The sequence below is a fragment of the Cyprinodon tularosa genome, unplaced genomic scaffold (assembly GCF_016077235.1).
Source record: "Cyprinodon tularosa strain WSP-4 unplaced genomic scaffold, ASM1607723v1 ctg76, whole genome shotgun sequence".
In the NCBI taxonomy this organism is placed as follows: Eukaryota; Metazoa; Chordata; class Actinopteri; order Cyprinodontiformes; family Cyprinodontidae; genus Cyprinodon; species Cyprinodon tularosa.
Window position 1 is genome coordinate 656,595 of NW_024039518.1, and position 15,142 is coordinate 671,736.

General features: G+C 37.3%; 1 long non-coding RNA gene across 1 annotated transcript; it reads right to left on the reverse strand.

Moving 5' to 3' along the window:
• Positions 1–446: 446 nt before the first annotated feature.
• Positions 447–1,125, reverse strand: LOC119773323. Its single transcript, XR_005279373.1, has 2 exons — positions 943–1,125; positions 447–862 (listed from the first exon to the last, which is right to left on the reverse strand). It is a non-coding gene; the product is annotated as an uncharacterized LOC119773323 (long non-coding RNA).
• Between the last annotated feature and the right edge of the window lie 14,017 nt (positions 1,126–15,142).

Below are 15,142 nucleotides of genomic sequence, written 5' to 3' on the forward strand. Positions count from 1 at the left end.
GTGTGGCAGAGATGGTCCTAAAGCTTTGATAGCAGCACCGGAGGAAAACTCTACCACCAATGTTGTATCAAACTCTGAATCAGGTGCAGAAATAATTTCATAGTGTTCAATTGAACCGTACGATTTCAGAAAGTCAAGGGCTTCTTCTGTATCTTCTTTCACTTGTATGCCTTCAACTAGTACAGCATTAGGGATTTTGATACCACGCTTAAGAAAGATATCCATGATGCAAAAAAAAAAATGACCAAAAAAAAAGATGACTATATAACCTAAATTAAGCACAAATCAACATTCTCCTGGCTAGCTCGCCAACTTGTAGCATTTCTTTATCCAAATGCCGATATAAGGAATGAATAAAATAAAAGTTGTAATCATAGGAATATCAGAAGTCTAAGTTCAGCTCTCGGAGAATGTTGAAGATGTGCTCAATGAGACGCCACACAGAATTCAGGTGCAAAAATTGGTGTAATATATGAAAAAGGAAAATATTTACAATATTTACAGTTGCACACAAAAAGTACAAACAAGCCAGTTCAAACTGTGTTAAACTGTGGTCTGCAATTTCCACTTCATATAGTCCCACAAAACTGTATTATTGTAACAAAAAAAGAAAGTTGATTGTGAACCAAGAATTGAATGATATTGAAAGGTAAGTAAATGGCTGTATGTGGGTTGAGAAAAACGAGCTGCAGTGCCTCCTACCACACTGATGGGAGTTGCAGTCGCTTCCTTCCAGGCAGAGGCACGAGGCCTGTCTCTAGCTCGCCACCCAATATATGGAAACAAAGGAACCTGGCCAGTTCCGGTTTTAGAGAGTCTCACAGGGCTCAAAAATACATCAACCCTCGGTTGGTAGAAGTTTCTAAAAGTTGCAAGGTATACCAGTGAGTGTTATAGCAGTTAAGATAGAAAAATATGACTTTAAGTCGGCTAATTGCCTACCTGCAGCAGCTCCATACAGACACCAGCCCATGCTACATACAACAGTGAGCGGCCATACTTGTTGAAATCTCACCGGAAGTCTCGTGGGAAAATCTCGCGGCAAATCTCGCGAGATTACAGACTTAGTGCCTGACAGAGTAAGTTTAGAAACGGGAAATAAAGGATAAGCCTTAAAACAGCTTGGTTACATTAACAATGAGGAAAACACTGTTCTACGTGCTAATATGTGCAATTACACACCAGTCCTCCAAACTCTTACACGTCGCCCCTAAATGTCTGACTTAGCAGCTTCAAACATTTAAAGTAGGAAGCATCCATCTTGAATCCAAAAGTCAGGTTTTTTTTTTTACTCTTATTATTTTTTCATATCTCAGTTTCACTAACATTGTTTCTGGAATAGCACTGCTAGCACTGCTGCCTTGCAGCAAGAAGGTTGCAGGTTCGATTCCGGGCCCGGGGTCTTTCTGCATGGAGTTTCCATATTCTCCCCTGAGCATGTGTGGGTTCTCTCTGGGCACACTGGCTTCCTTCCACAGTCCAAAAACATGACTGTTAGATTAGTTGGCTTCTCTAAAAATTCTCCTTAGGTGTGAGTGTGTGCGTGAATGGTTGTTTGTCCTGTTCGTCTCTGTGATGGACTAGCGACCTGTCCAGGGTGTACCCGCCTGTGGACAGCTGGAGATAGGCACCAGCACCCCTCGCAACCCCACTTGGGTTTAAGCGTGTCAGAAAATGGATGGATGATTCACAATTGACCAGAGAGGGCTGCAAACTTAATAGCCCTTTTTTTGTTTGAACTGAATTGAAAAAAATGCACCTATTGCACATTCTTTCTATAATTTCAAATTTCCCCCATTGTTTCAGGAGAAACTTGCCTTGGACATTTATAATCTCGTTTTCAGTGTGCAAATGGATAGCACCAATAGTTTATGATGCAGTCTTCATGGGTTCAAGTCCTGGTTCGTTGACCTTCGCTGTATATCTTCCTCCTCCCCCTCAACCCACTTCCTCTTAGCTTACTTTCAAACAAAGTCCATGAAATGCCAAAAATAGGTGGACTTTTCCTTTACACTACAAGGAACTCTCTTCAACAAAGAAATAAGCTGTTTTCTTAGTAAAGTTATTCTTGGAACAGATTTAACCTTGTCTAGTTTTAAAAATAAGGTGGTGAGTAAACTAGCTTTGAACAGATTCAGCACCCATAAAGAACTAAGGCCAAGCAAGATCCCAGGCAGCTTCTTCAATCAGCAGGAAAGGAGCTGATATCCAACCAGAAGGTTACTGTAGGACATACTGGAAGCAGTTCTGTCACACAGTTCATTAACTCATCAGTGTGACAGAGCTCATTTTACTCTTCCAACTTCCATGCTCTCTGTCCTCCAATTGATCAGCCTGTCACAACATGGGTATTCACACTATTCTTGATTTAGTCAATTCAGAAGCACTCACACTTAATGTCTTGTAAGTTAAATGTTGAAAAAAAAAAGGAAACTACACTGTAATACTTTTCACTGTGAATTTACAGTAATTTACTGGCAGCAGCTTCGCCAGTAAACTACTGTATTATTTACAGTATCTTGCTGTAATATATAAATACAGTATATTGCTGTAAATGATTCTACAGTTTATTACTGTAAATTTACAACAGATCGTATATATTCATTTAATGTAAATTTACAGTAATTTACAGGCAACAGCTTTGCCAGTACTGTATTTTTGCAGTTCTGCTTACAGTACATTAATTCTACAGTTCATTACTGTAATAATACAACTACTAAAAAAAGTAATACAATTATTAGAAATAAATTATATAAATAAATGAAAGCTGGAAAATATTCAGTTTCTTTTCAAATATTTATTTGAAAAATAGTGCCTCATGAAAATTACAACATTGTCAAATTGTGTGATCTGAATACTGTAAAGGATGGACAGAAAAACTTTGCTCACACTAAATGTTTTCAATTTGCTAAAACTCTCATACTGGAGCTAAACTTGCTTTCTTATACAAATACCCCAGCATTTTCCCTAACACTGTATGCATATTAGGGCTGGGAATCACTAGGTGCCTCTTGCAATATTTTGCAATTCATATAAAATGAGCAAAACAGTAAAGTAAAGCGCACAGTGCCTCTTCTTAATGTACCATATGTAAAATAAACATTTTAGTCGGTGCATTATAATCACAAACAATTTAGCATCATAAACTAAACATTAATAACCTTTAAAATTTGTGCCATCATATTTGGCAAGAACTTGTCAAACAGAGAGATCTCTTGAATTTCTTCACTGTGCTTTGTGGCATCTCTCGAGACTATTAAGAAGCTAATTCCTACATTCAGACAGGGTACTGTGTAAAGACATACCTTCCAGAACTCAATAACTGTAAATACACTTTCTGAATCAACAGACTCAAAATGACTCATTTGTGAGGAAAGGTCTTAAAGTTACCTTCAGAGGAATAGTTTACCCACAGAACAATTTAACTTTATTTTCCGCTGACCTTCATGGTGAGCAAGACTCTGGAACACTTTTTTAATATTTCAAATGCAGCCGGGGATCAGGACGACTACTCGTTTTCCACAAGTCCACAAAACTTGTCAATATTCATCCATACTGCTCGTCCAATCTAATCCAAGTGTCCAAAGTGGGTAGTGTCCATAATTTACTAAAAACTACGCCATTTAGTATATTTTTAGAGCCTAAATAGAAGTAAATTGCATCTCTTGCATCTCGGCAGCAAAGGCTCTGAACGCCGAGGCTTCCGTAGTTTCGTGAATGCGCAGGTGAGCGCTCCATGGAGTAATATATTCTTTTTAGGCTCTAAAAATATCGTAAATGACGTCGTTTCGAGTAAATTCTGGATGCTACCCACTCAGGACATTTGGATTACATTGGACGAGCAGTATGGAGGAATATTAACAAGTTTTTGTGGACTTCTAAGGACCTTGTTGGCTCGGGCTCAATCGAACTCCATTATATGAAAGTTGGGGTAAAACGAGAAGTCGTCCTGATCTCCGGCTGCATTTGAAATATTTGCTCACCATGAAGGTAAGTGGAAAATGAAGTTAAATCAATCTGTGGGTGAACTATTCCTTTAACAATATTTTGCAGACTGCACATAGATTTAAGTGCTAATGTAGGGACTTTTCTACATGCTGAACCGTTGCAAATAGAACTAAATCTTGCAAGATCTCACCATGCTCTTACAAAATCTTGTGAGATTTCCTTTGGAAAAAATATCAATACAGCATTTTTTTAAATATCAATATGATACCGCAACATATAACATCGTGCATCGTTATTTTGTCATACCCCTAATGTGTATGCGTGTGTATCAGACAAAGTCCCACTTGAAATCACTGATCTTCTTGATGAGTGTGCTGACATGCGGATTCACAGATGTTGACTTCTTCTGGACCATCTTGCCGCTCTTCTTGCTTTTCACCATCTCATGGCTTGCTTTTGTGCCTCTCTCCGGGTTGATGTCAATGCAGCTTCTGTAAAACAACATCGACAAAAAATTTTTTTTTTCCTTACGGTTTTATCAGTCTATGAATGTAGCATGTCAACAATATACAATGTAGTGATCCAGTATGTTAAACCACAAAAAGGAGTTTCAGACGTAACATTACTACAAAGGTAGCATTTGTAGTGTTTGTGGTTGCTATACTTGTGTCAGAGCCTAAGGACCATTGGCTATCACGTCAAGGTTATTGGCTTATGGTGTTGTATGAAGAAAAGTCAATCAAATCAAGCTCTGTGGAACACTATATTTGAAAGAGAAGCTACCTCTGAAAGAACTCCAATGTGCATGCTGCTTCATGTTGGTACTGCAGGTTAAAATTGTAGTAGGAGGAGAAGACTACTGCAAGGCCAAGAACAAAGGATGTCCCATCACATAACACCTCTTTCTTGATGCTCAACATCCATCGGTTTGCCTGTGCCATATGACCTAAGAAAAAGACAAGTTGGAAACAATAAACAGAGATCCCAGAAATAATGGAATCAGTCTCGTCTGATTATGTTTCTACGGAAGAGGATTAGGGCTACTGCAGAAGAAAAATAATTCTGAGAAAAAAAGTCAGAATTCTGCCTTTTCAGAATTTGAAAAAAAAATCTATTCAAATGTTCTGAGAAATAAGTCTAAATTCTGACTTTTCTCAGAAAAAAAAAAAAAAAAAAACGCAACCGGTGACAACCTCATATCTAAATAGGAAAAAAAAAGGCGAATACTGAATTATGTTCACTCACTCTCTGGAGAGGGTGGAGGACGTCAGGCAGCTCCTGGCATCTGTGATGCAGCTCGGTTGTGACCGGTTCACATTGGCTTTGTGCAGCAGAGCCGCAACTTCGGCTGTGAAGAAGTCTGGGGTGAAGGGGAAGTCGCAACTCGCAAGACTCCTTTGCTAGATGCAGAGAAAAAAGAAGCCTATGGTGAAATCCACCATTTAAAAAAAACAAAACAGAAAACATAATGCTGACTCTTAGTAATTTTGGCCAAGTTTAGCACTTTGCCTGTTTTGTTTCTCTTTTGATGTGGAAACTCAACTGAAATAATTTATAGAGCACTTTAACACAACAGAGGAAACTTATAACATGCTAACTCAGACCTGCCATGTTACTTATCCATTCCCCTGATGTTTTAATGTTGATTTAACATTAACTTGAGACAAAGCTTACACAATTTTATCTAATGTTATCTTACAAAAACAACATTTTTCAACAGCGTTTTTGTAAAACTTATAAACAGTAGAAAACTAAAAAGAGAGAAGTCCTCAAATCCCGTTTCTAAATCAGGAACAAAAAAGTGAATAATGTGAACTTACTCTGTGAACAGTGTGGAGGACGTTGGGCAGCTCCAGGCATCTGCAGTTGGCTGAGCAGTTTTCTGAGGACCGATGGTCTAGAATCCTGTTTTCCCGCACTTTTCTTTCACCTTCCCATAATACTTAGCAGTTTACAGTAAAAGTGCAGTAATATTGTAAAAAGAATGACATTCTCTGAAATTGCTGTAATCTTTTTTTTTTCTCCCAGATTGCATTGCAGTTTACAGTATGATACTGTATGGCAGTGATACAGTAAAATACTGTTCAGATTTAACTGTAAATTTACATCAAAGGCTTACAGTGTATCAATCAATTCCTGTATGACTAATAAAATTAGGACAGCAGATCAGGACGTGCACGTGTTTCCTTTTTTGAAATCTGAGTAAAGTTTCTTGTGACATAAATTTGGAAAATAGATCAGATAAATTAATTAAAAAGAACTCAATAAAGATATTTCTTGCATCATACTTATATTTGTCACACCAGCTGTGTCTTAACTTCAACTAACTATTAAGGTTGTTTGGTTAAAGTCATTGGTGCTAAAAGCCATGGGTTTTAATCAGCAGTTATGGATGCTTTCAGAAATTTACACTCAGATCTTATGCTAGAATTCTGTAATCTAGATTCTACTAATTTCCAGATTATCTATTAAAATATTACAATGACTTAAATAGCTTCTGCAAATTGCTTTAAAAACTGAAAATATTGTTTAACTATATATCACATAGCTAAAACAATGCACAGTTAATTGTAAAATAAAACTTCTGCCTTATTAGTGCCCCACCAGTACAAACTGCCTAAATAGAGCCGCATGGTGTTGTATAAGAGATGACACACAGTAAAAGTCACACACCTGTCTAAAGAAATTCAGCAACAAGAAACCAACAAAGTTACTGACATTTATAAGTCTAAAAAGAGCTATAAAAGCATTTCTACAACTTTGGGATTCCTGTGAGCTGTCAAGTAAAACTGATGATATGGAGTTTATTCCAGACTAATTTTGTTTCACTTTTGCCGTTAATACTGCAACAGTGAAAACTTTAAATTAAAATGTACCTTTCCAGGATAGGAAGGCCAACCAAACTAAAGTATCCCACAAAATTACCAAAGCACCCAGAAAAGCATCTACTGTAGATCTCACTTGCAAAATAGGGGGTGTTGTTCATGATTCAACAATAATAAAGACATGTGGCAAAAAAAGGAAAAGGATGGGGGAAAAACCAGTCTCACAAAGTGGATGTTTTCAACAGTGCTATTAAAAGCCTTTTATAAAAAGAGTTAGCTGACCACTGTGTCATTGTTTGGGCACTGACCTAAAAATGAACCTTTCTTTGGTTATATGAGAACACAATCATCTGAATGATTCCATCAACTTTACCTGATTCAGAATAAAATTAAAAAAATATATAACATGAAGCCTTTTCATCCTTACCCTGGTTGGTTTGTATAGACTTCCCCATCAACTAATTAATAAAAACTGCCTTTGTACTTACTCTGGATATCTTTGTCTAATATTATAATATGGTTATGATGTGACGAAAGGGAAGAAATTGTTTTTTCATCCTCCTGACGCTGGAGCTTTAGCAAGATAGGTGCTATTATACACAGCTAGCCAATCAACTTGCTTTTGCAGTATAATGCTATGGCTGCGTGACAATTGTGAGTTTCAAGAACTGCTCCATCAATATAGATTTAGAAACTTTTCATCTTAAATTTTGCTTGTGGCAGAAAAGATTGCATCCAATTGTTGCTAAGTAACAACCAACAGAACAGTTAGGATTTTGATATGTTTTTATAATCATCGTGGCTTGCTAAGTCCAAAGAGAAGTACGCTTTCTGCATTTGTGTCAGAAAAAAGGATGGTTTGTATTCTTGAAGTGAATCTCACTAGATTTTGTTTGAAAGTGGACCAAGAGCAGCTCAAACAGCCGGCCATGATCATATTGTTTGGTCCGCACTAGAATTCCCTACTCTTTATTCACACCTGTGCAAAATCTCCAGACTAAGGGCCGGATTTATCAAGATCCAATTTTGCGTGCAGTAATTTGCGCTCGCAAACTGGAATTTTGCGCGAGGGGCTGAACCATGGTTTGCGGGTGATTTAACAAGAGTGATTGCGTAACTGGTGGCAGGTGCAAAACTGTTGGATAAGCCCTATTTAAATTATGGTTTTGCGCGTTTTGTGGTTTGCGGCAAAGTAGTTTGTAGTTTGTGCAAACTAGTGCATTATGAAATTTTTATCTTACAGTGACACCCCCACCCCCTCCCAAAAAAAAAAAAAATATATATATATATATATATATATATATATATATATATATATATATATATATATATATATATATATATATATATATATATATATATATATATATATAAACTTTGGCAACCTTTATTCCCTAAGGTGGTATGTGGCTGAATTTCTACTTCACTGCAGTAAAAAAAAAAAAAAAAAAAAAGGTGTTTTGTATTGTCCTGTAGAAAAATGCACATACCAAATGGCTCACAATGGGACTGTGGATGAGATTACTGTGCGTACGCATCCCTGCAGCATTGGCATGTTGCTCCACAGGCGCAGGGGTCGGGGTTCTCCGGTAGGGCGTCAGGGCGACATGGCATTTAGAACGTCGGACAGCACTTCTGAAAAACGAGATTGGGAGATCCCAGATGCAAAAAAGTGCAATGTTGCAAGGAGTTTTGTGATATCCGGGGAATTGCGTGGGTCCTCCTTGTGGCTGGCTCCAAATCCATTCTGAGTTCCCCCAACAGCTCCAAAATGGCAATGCTGGATAAACGATACGTTTTGATGATCTTTTCCTCATTCATTCCAAAAATATTCACACGGAGTGAAAAAATGCGTTCTCTGCATCTCCTTGCTTCATTTCGATGTCTCCTTCTTGCGACAATAACCGCTGCCATGTGTGCGCAATTACGCATACAGACCATTTGCACCTTCTTTTGAAACGTGTTAAATATAGAGTCAGATACCGTTAGCAAAATTGCTTTCAGGTTTAATAAATCACTTTGCGAGTGCTAAATTGATATATTTACATGTTCTCCTCCCACAAGACGCACTTTTGCGTGTAAACGCCCCATATTGCATATTCATTGCAGAAAAAGTACTAAATGGATAAGAGGCGCTATTTAGCACGTTTTAAAGACCAAATCCTTTTAGCACGCTGTTGATAGATCAGTTTGTACATTTTTTAGCGTGCGCAGTGAAATAGCTCACGTTTTTATACATGCAAACCTTTGATAAATCCGGCCCTATGGGTGGAAACAAACTCTGGGCTGTGTAAGAGGACCAAATGAGACAAATGTGTTTACATCATGAATCTCAGTGAAGATTTATTTGAATTCACTTTAAGAATATTCTCCTTTTTTTGTCCTGTCTGGTAATGTAGCAATAAGAATACTTGTCCTGATGCCAAAAAGAGCCCAACAGATTTTACTTTCACAAGTGGAGCAGTACGGCTATCTCCATAGTGTTCTGCTTGATTAATGCATATAAATTGCTTTATTATAATTATGAAGGGAGTTTTACAGATTATATGGACACTGCAATGTAAGTAGAACAGGAAAGGAAAAACAGAAAAAAGATAAAAGAAAGGAGATAAAAGGGAGATAACAATAAAACATCTTCATTTAAGAATATTCTTATAAGAAAATCTTAGTGAAGTTTTCAACTATTGTTTTGCTGATTTTATTGTTGTCATGATGGGTTCTCAAATGGAGACCCAATTATGCAGAACACCACTTGATGGACACAAGGATGAAAGTTTAACACGTTTATTATGCACAACACACAGAATGTACTGATGACTGGTTCGGGCCTGGGTTCTGGTTTCACCGGAGTCTGCGTGAGAGACAGAGCGGTTAAGGACTGCTGACAGGATTTGATTTCCAAGTGAGCTCTGATTGTACCTTGAGGGTTCTTGAGGTTCTCTTTGGGAGAGTCACTGTTGGTTCTGGAGAGGTGTTTATAAGCAGAGTCCGTTTGCTGCTTCAGCGTCTCACGTCTAGCTTGAACAGACCTTAGCTTTGGTTTCCCAGCTCTGGTCCCGAGCTGCTTGGAGGTTCTCAGAGAATCTTCAGGGTTTGGCTCAGAGGGTCGGCTCGGCAGGTTAGCTCTTCCTGAGCTTCCACGGAGGAGACACGGGTTTCCAACTGGAACAACACTGCGGCGTTGAGGCAAGGTCTGAAGACAGCTTATATAGTGGATCCTCTGATGATCTAGATGAGCTGCAGCTGTGCAGGAGGCTCCCTCAGAGGATCCACGGCGGACTCTGCTGGAGAAAGATGGGATTTTCTCCAGCTCCCAACAATTGTAACATTTTGGCTTTTTAAAAAAGCCTTTAAATTATATGTTTATATTGGATAAATCTTCACTTATACTTTTATCTTATTGACAAACCTCTATCCCAAAATAGAGCATATAGAGCATCTCTTTGTAAATGCTTTAACAATCAAACCAAAAAAAGTTAAAAGTCTTGTAATTTCTCTCCTCAAGTAATACCAAAAATCCATTGATTATTGCCACTTGGTGACATTTTCTTTTCCAATTTCAACATGACCAAAAATATCTTCATAGTTTCCGGCAGGCTTCCTAAAAAATCCATTAATCTTAATTTCCTAGTTATTCAAGTCTCGCTTTTCTCTCAGAGTGATAGTTAGTATTTCCACTGGTGGAGAAAATAGCTTTTTAACACCGCCATGATGTGGCAACAAATCACACTTTGACATCACTGAAAAAGGGGTCAGAATCAATCAGCCGCCCAGTGGCCTCTGACATTCAATAAACGTCAGCGGGTATTTATAAGCAAGAGTGTGCAGATAGGAAAATATGATAACAATTAGACGCAGCAATCCCCCCTCCCAACATCTGCATGGATCACTGGGTAAATCACAGCAACGGTTGGAAAACAGAAAGCAAGAGAAAGTGGAGGGTGAAGATGGAGAGGAATCATGTCCGTGTGGTCATTTGGCAGAAAGCATCTTTCAGCTCACAGTAATACAAACAACGTCATCTAAATCCAGCCTTAATGAGGGGCCCGGACTGAGTGGAGAAGACAGGAGGCCAAGAGGGCTAACAATATCAGCTGTGTACAATCACATCCAGCCTCTTGTTGTGGTAAGTGTGACAGGGTGATAAGGTCACACATGGGACTGCATTATGGCAAAGCAGATGCAACTTTATGTGGTCAAATTAATCCTTCTACCCTTCAGCATGCTGGGTTTTTAGAAAAGGTTTTCCATCAAAGTCTCCCTCTATAGAGAAGAGGGTTAGAGCTTATGGAAAATCATGCCAAGAAAAATCCATTTTGATATCCAAGATAACTCACTGAGAATAAAACGCAGCTAAATGTCAAATTTATTATATTAGTATAATAGTATAATAAAGTATATTCACTCTAACCTGGCTCATACCTGAAAAAGTAGTTATTCTATAAATCTTTGAGATGACACTTTTTTTTGCAGTCATACTTATAATTATGTTTTCCTTGACTGATACTCAAAAATAATGATAACCCTAAACCAACAAACGTGACATAATAGGTATAAGATAAATAGAAGTGTAATTAACTTATCAAGGAAATAATTTTCCTCTGTGATATAAAAGTAACAAAAGAACTAAACAATAAAAGAAAAATGAAATGAAAAAAAATCTAACAAATAAGTACATTTATTTAACAACCCTAAGTTTAAAAAGGATAATACATTTATGTTGTTTTTTTCTAACCTGACATTTCTTCCAATTATAATGTAATAAATCCTAAAGGTTGTCATGTAGCTTTAAAAAAAATTAAAAGCTGTCAGTTTTAGTTAAAACTCTTTGTTTGATTGTCATTGTTAACCCTTACAAAGGATTTAGTTGTTCAAGGCTATCGCACAGATAGCTTTTCTTTTAATAGTTACATCTTATTTCAATGGAAATGTTGGATTTCTCAAAACTTTTCATTTTACAATGACAAATTTTTTTTTTCAGTCTCAGTGCAAGCTGTAAATGATTTAGTTCCACAGCGATTATCTTCACTTTGGTGAAGGAGAAATCATCTCTTGGAAGCCGTCTCTGGCTCAATATGAATCAGGTAAGGACACTTAAGCCAATGCGAAGGTACTTCTCTGGTCTACATGATAAATGCTTTCTACTTTTCTATATTTGTAAGATAAAGTCAGAGTGGAATGTTGCAAAATGTTTTCTATAATATTTTTTTTTTTTGGAGGCTAAATCAAAACTGTGATACAAAGTTTGCCTCATTCAGTTTACTGCAAAGTCATTCGAGAGCTGGTTGCACAATTACAATTTATAGTGTCACTCTTGACCCTAAATAAAAGCACAGTAATGGCTTTAACAATGGGCTTGTGTTCGATCAGCCCTGCCTTGACACTTTGGCTAACAACGGCTGTCATAGAAAGTCATTCAATCAGCGAGTCATTGTATGTCTGAGAGTAGGAAGTTGGTGAAAGGTAAACGTTTTGCACACATCATGTCAAGGAATCTAGTGGAGTTAAAAAAAATGAAACTGAAGGGATTAAAATGATGAAATCAGTTTCATTAAATCACAAAGGGAAGACTGTTTGGTCTCTTTATACTGGAAGAGTGGAAGTATCACAAAAAAATCACTATTCTGTGAAATATTTGCAACATAAATATTAACAGAATAAAACTGTCTGCATAAAGTTTTACTCTAAAGTCTGAGTTTTTACTTTGATTTTGCCTCTGTGAGTTATTAATTTAATAGATAGACAGACAGACAGACAGACAGACAGACAGACAGACAGACAGACAGACAGACAGACAGACAGACAGACAGACAGATAGATGATAGATAGATAGATAGATAGATAGATAGATAGATAGATAGATAGATAGATAGATAGATAGATAGATAGATAGATAGATAGATAGATAGATAGATAGATAGATAGATAGATAGATAGATAGATAGATAGATAGATAGATAGATAGATAGATAGATAGATAGATAGATAGATAGATAGATAGATATTCCATTCTTTATCTTTTCCCCCTTTTCAGTGTTAAAGTAGAAACATTTATTAAGCATTTATTGTAATATTGAGCTAAATAATCATTAAAACTGCAAAAGCATGAAATGGCACTAAGGCAAAATGACCAGCACCCGTTGTGTTCCAGCTTGTTTCCCTAACCAACTGTTTTCATCCCTCAGCATGACAAACAGAGTGGGGAGGGTTGCCCTGCAAACACTCGGCTGGCCCACAGTCTGTAGGACCTTATGGAATGTAATTTCCAAGAGAAGCCCCAAGAGTCCTAGCTAGGTTGTGGGAATTGGTAAACACACTAAACGAGCTGAGTCCCCAAGGCCCTGCAGCGCCTTAGAGAAAGGGTAAGTGAGTGTGGCTAACAGTGCTATCAAACAATGAAAGAGCAGAGTATAAGGCAGAAAGAGACTTAAGCTCATTACAGCTCCAAATGTTTGGCCCACATGTTGGGATGTAGTCGTCTTCTCACCCCCCGGAAAATTAGGGCTCTCCAAAGCAAAGTGTGGAAATGTCACAAGGCCGGATGCAGTCAGAGTCAGCACTTACAGTGTTCGATGTTATCCAGTGATATATAAAGTGCATTGTTTTGAGCGGTGTAAAGCCTGTATAGTAGAGGGCAATGCTGCTCAGCTGAGTGTTAGTATTAAACAAGGTTTGGACTTGAAGCTCTCTAGGTTTGCTATTTTAAAAAGAAAATTCACTTTATAAAGTTTCTACACTTTCTTGAGAAAAGTCAATTTGCATCACAAATGAGCAAAATCTAAAATCCTTTATTATAGCTGAAGTGTAGCTGCATAAGACTTTTAGAAAAGAATCCCTTTAACACAATAAACAGAATACTAACCTGACAGAAAACTAGAAAGATGAAATACGCTTCAAGCACTAGACGCTCACTCACAGAATACTGAATTTTTAAAAGCAGCTGAGAAGAACACATCTTTCCCCTCAAGTCCTGTGCACAAACATCGATCACATTAGCTGGATGTAATGTCCTTACTCAAAGAGTAAAGCAGCTCACTGATGCTGTACCAAGAGCAATAACTGAAGCAAGATGTGTGACAAAGGTTACATGGATTTTTTATTTCAGGTAATCTGCACAGTGTTAGCCCTTGACAGTACTGTTCAGATGCAAGGAATACGTAGCCTTCTATTACAGCACATTTGGCCCAAATAATGTAAGAAATGATGTAAAACCTGATTGATATTGGAGAGTGAGTGCCCTCCATATTTATTGTCGCCTGTGGGAAAAAGGTGGAGAAAAGCTATAGAATAAATGAAGTCTTGCTGATGCCAAGATGTCCCCCTCTATTAAAAGTTTAATCAAATAAGAATCTTTATTGGAATCTTTATTTTTGGTATTTTCTTTGCATAACCAGCAAGGTAATAGGTGCTCTTGACATAACTGATAATAGAATAGAATAGAATACAATAGAATAGAATAGAAAATCCCTCTATTGTCCCAAAAATGGGGAAATTGTGGTGTTACAGCAGCAGCAAAAGATTGTAGCACAAATCTATAAAAGAGTATAAAATCATTGATTAGGTGACAAATAAAAAAAAAGGCAAAAACAAATAAAATAGTTCATTCTAAAGTGTTTTAACAATATAAACACTGTGCATCTGGAGAATAAACAATCAATTAACAGCTGTGGATATTTTTACAGTAATTGATACGGATGTGAAAAATAGCACCAATACCTGAGCTGTGCAAAATGGCCGCAGCATGTTATTAAAGTGACTAAGACAGAAACTTATTGAGGTTGTTGGGAACAGGAGGAAGGATTTGTGATAACGTTCTCTGGTTCATTTAGGTTGCAGCAGTCTGTCACTAAAATAATCTAGTTCTGCAACAGCTTTGTGCATTTAGAGGTAGACATTATGCATCAGAGATGTTATTTAAGTTAGGGTCCTTTTGTTTCCCACCTCCTGCAGTGATGCCAGGTGGCATCCAATCACGTTGTTTTTTTGTAAAATGTATATTAAGTAAGTCATTTTCTATTCACTGTTGGTACTGTTGGGCACAACTTTAAACAGCAAGAATTTAAAATGGGTTAAATCTCCTGCTTCGGCAGCAGCAAACAGTAGGCATATTTAGCTTATTTCATAGATATTTACAAGGTTTGTATCAACATAAGACTCAGCCAATGAATTCGGTTGCAAATTAAAACTTTAGATGAATCAGATCCTTATATGAACTAAAAGCCACACTCACATGTACTAGAGGGAGAATTTGTGCAGATAGGTGCGAGTAAAGCTAAATTTTTATGGCCTTTTATGCAGTAGCTCACTACATTGCAAGGTGCAAAAGCACTTCCAGCCAGGAATAAGTATTTAAAGTGAACAGTTTGAAA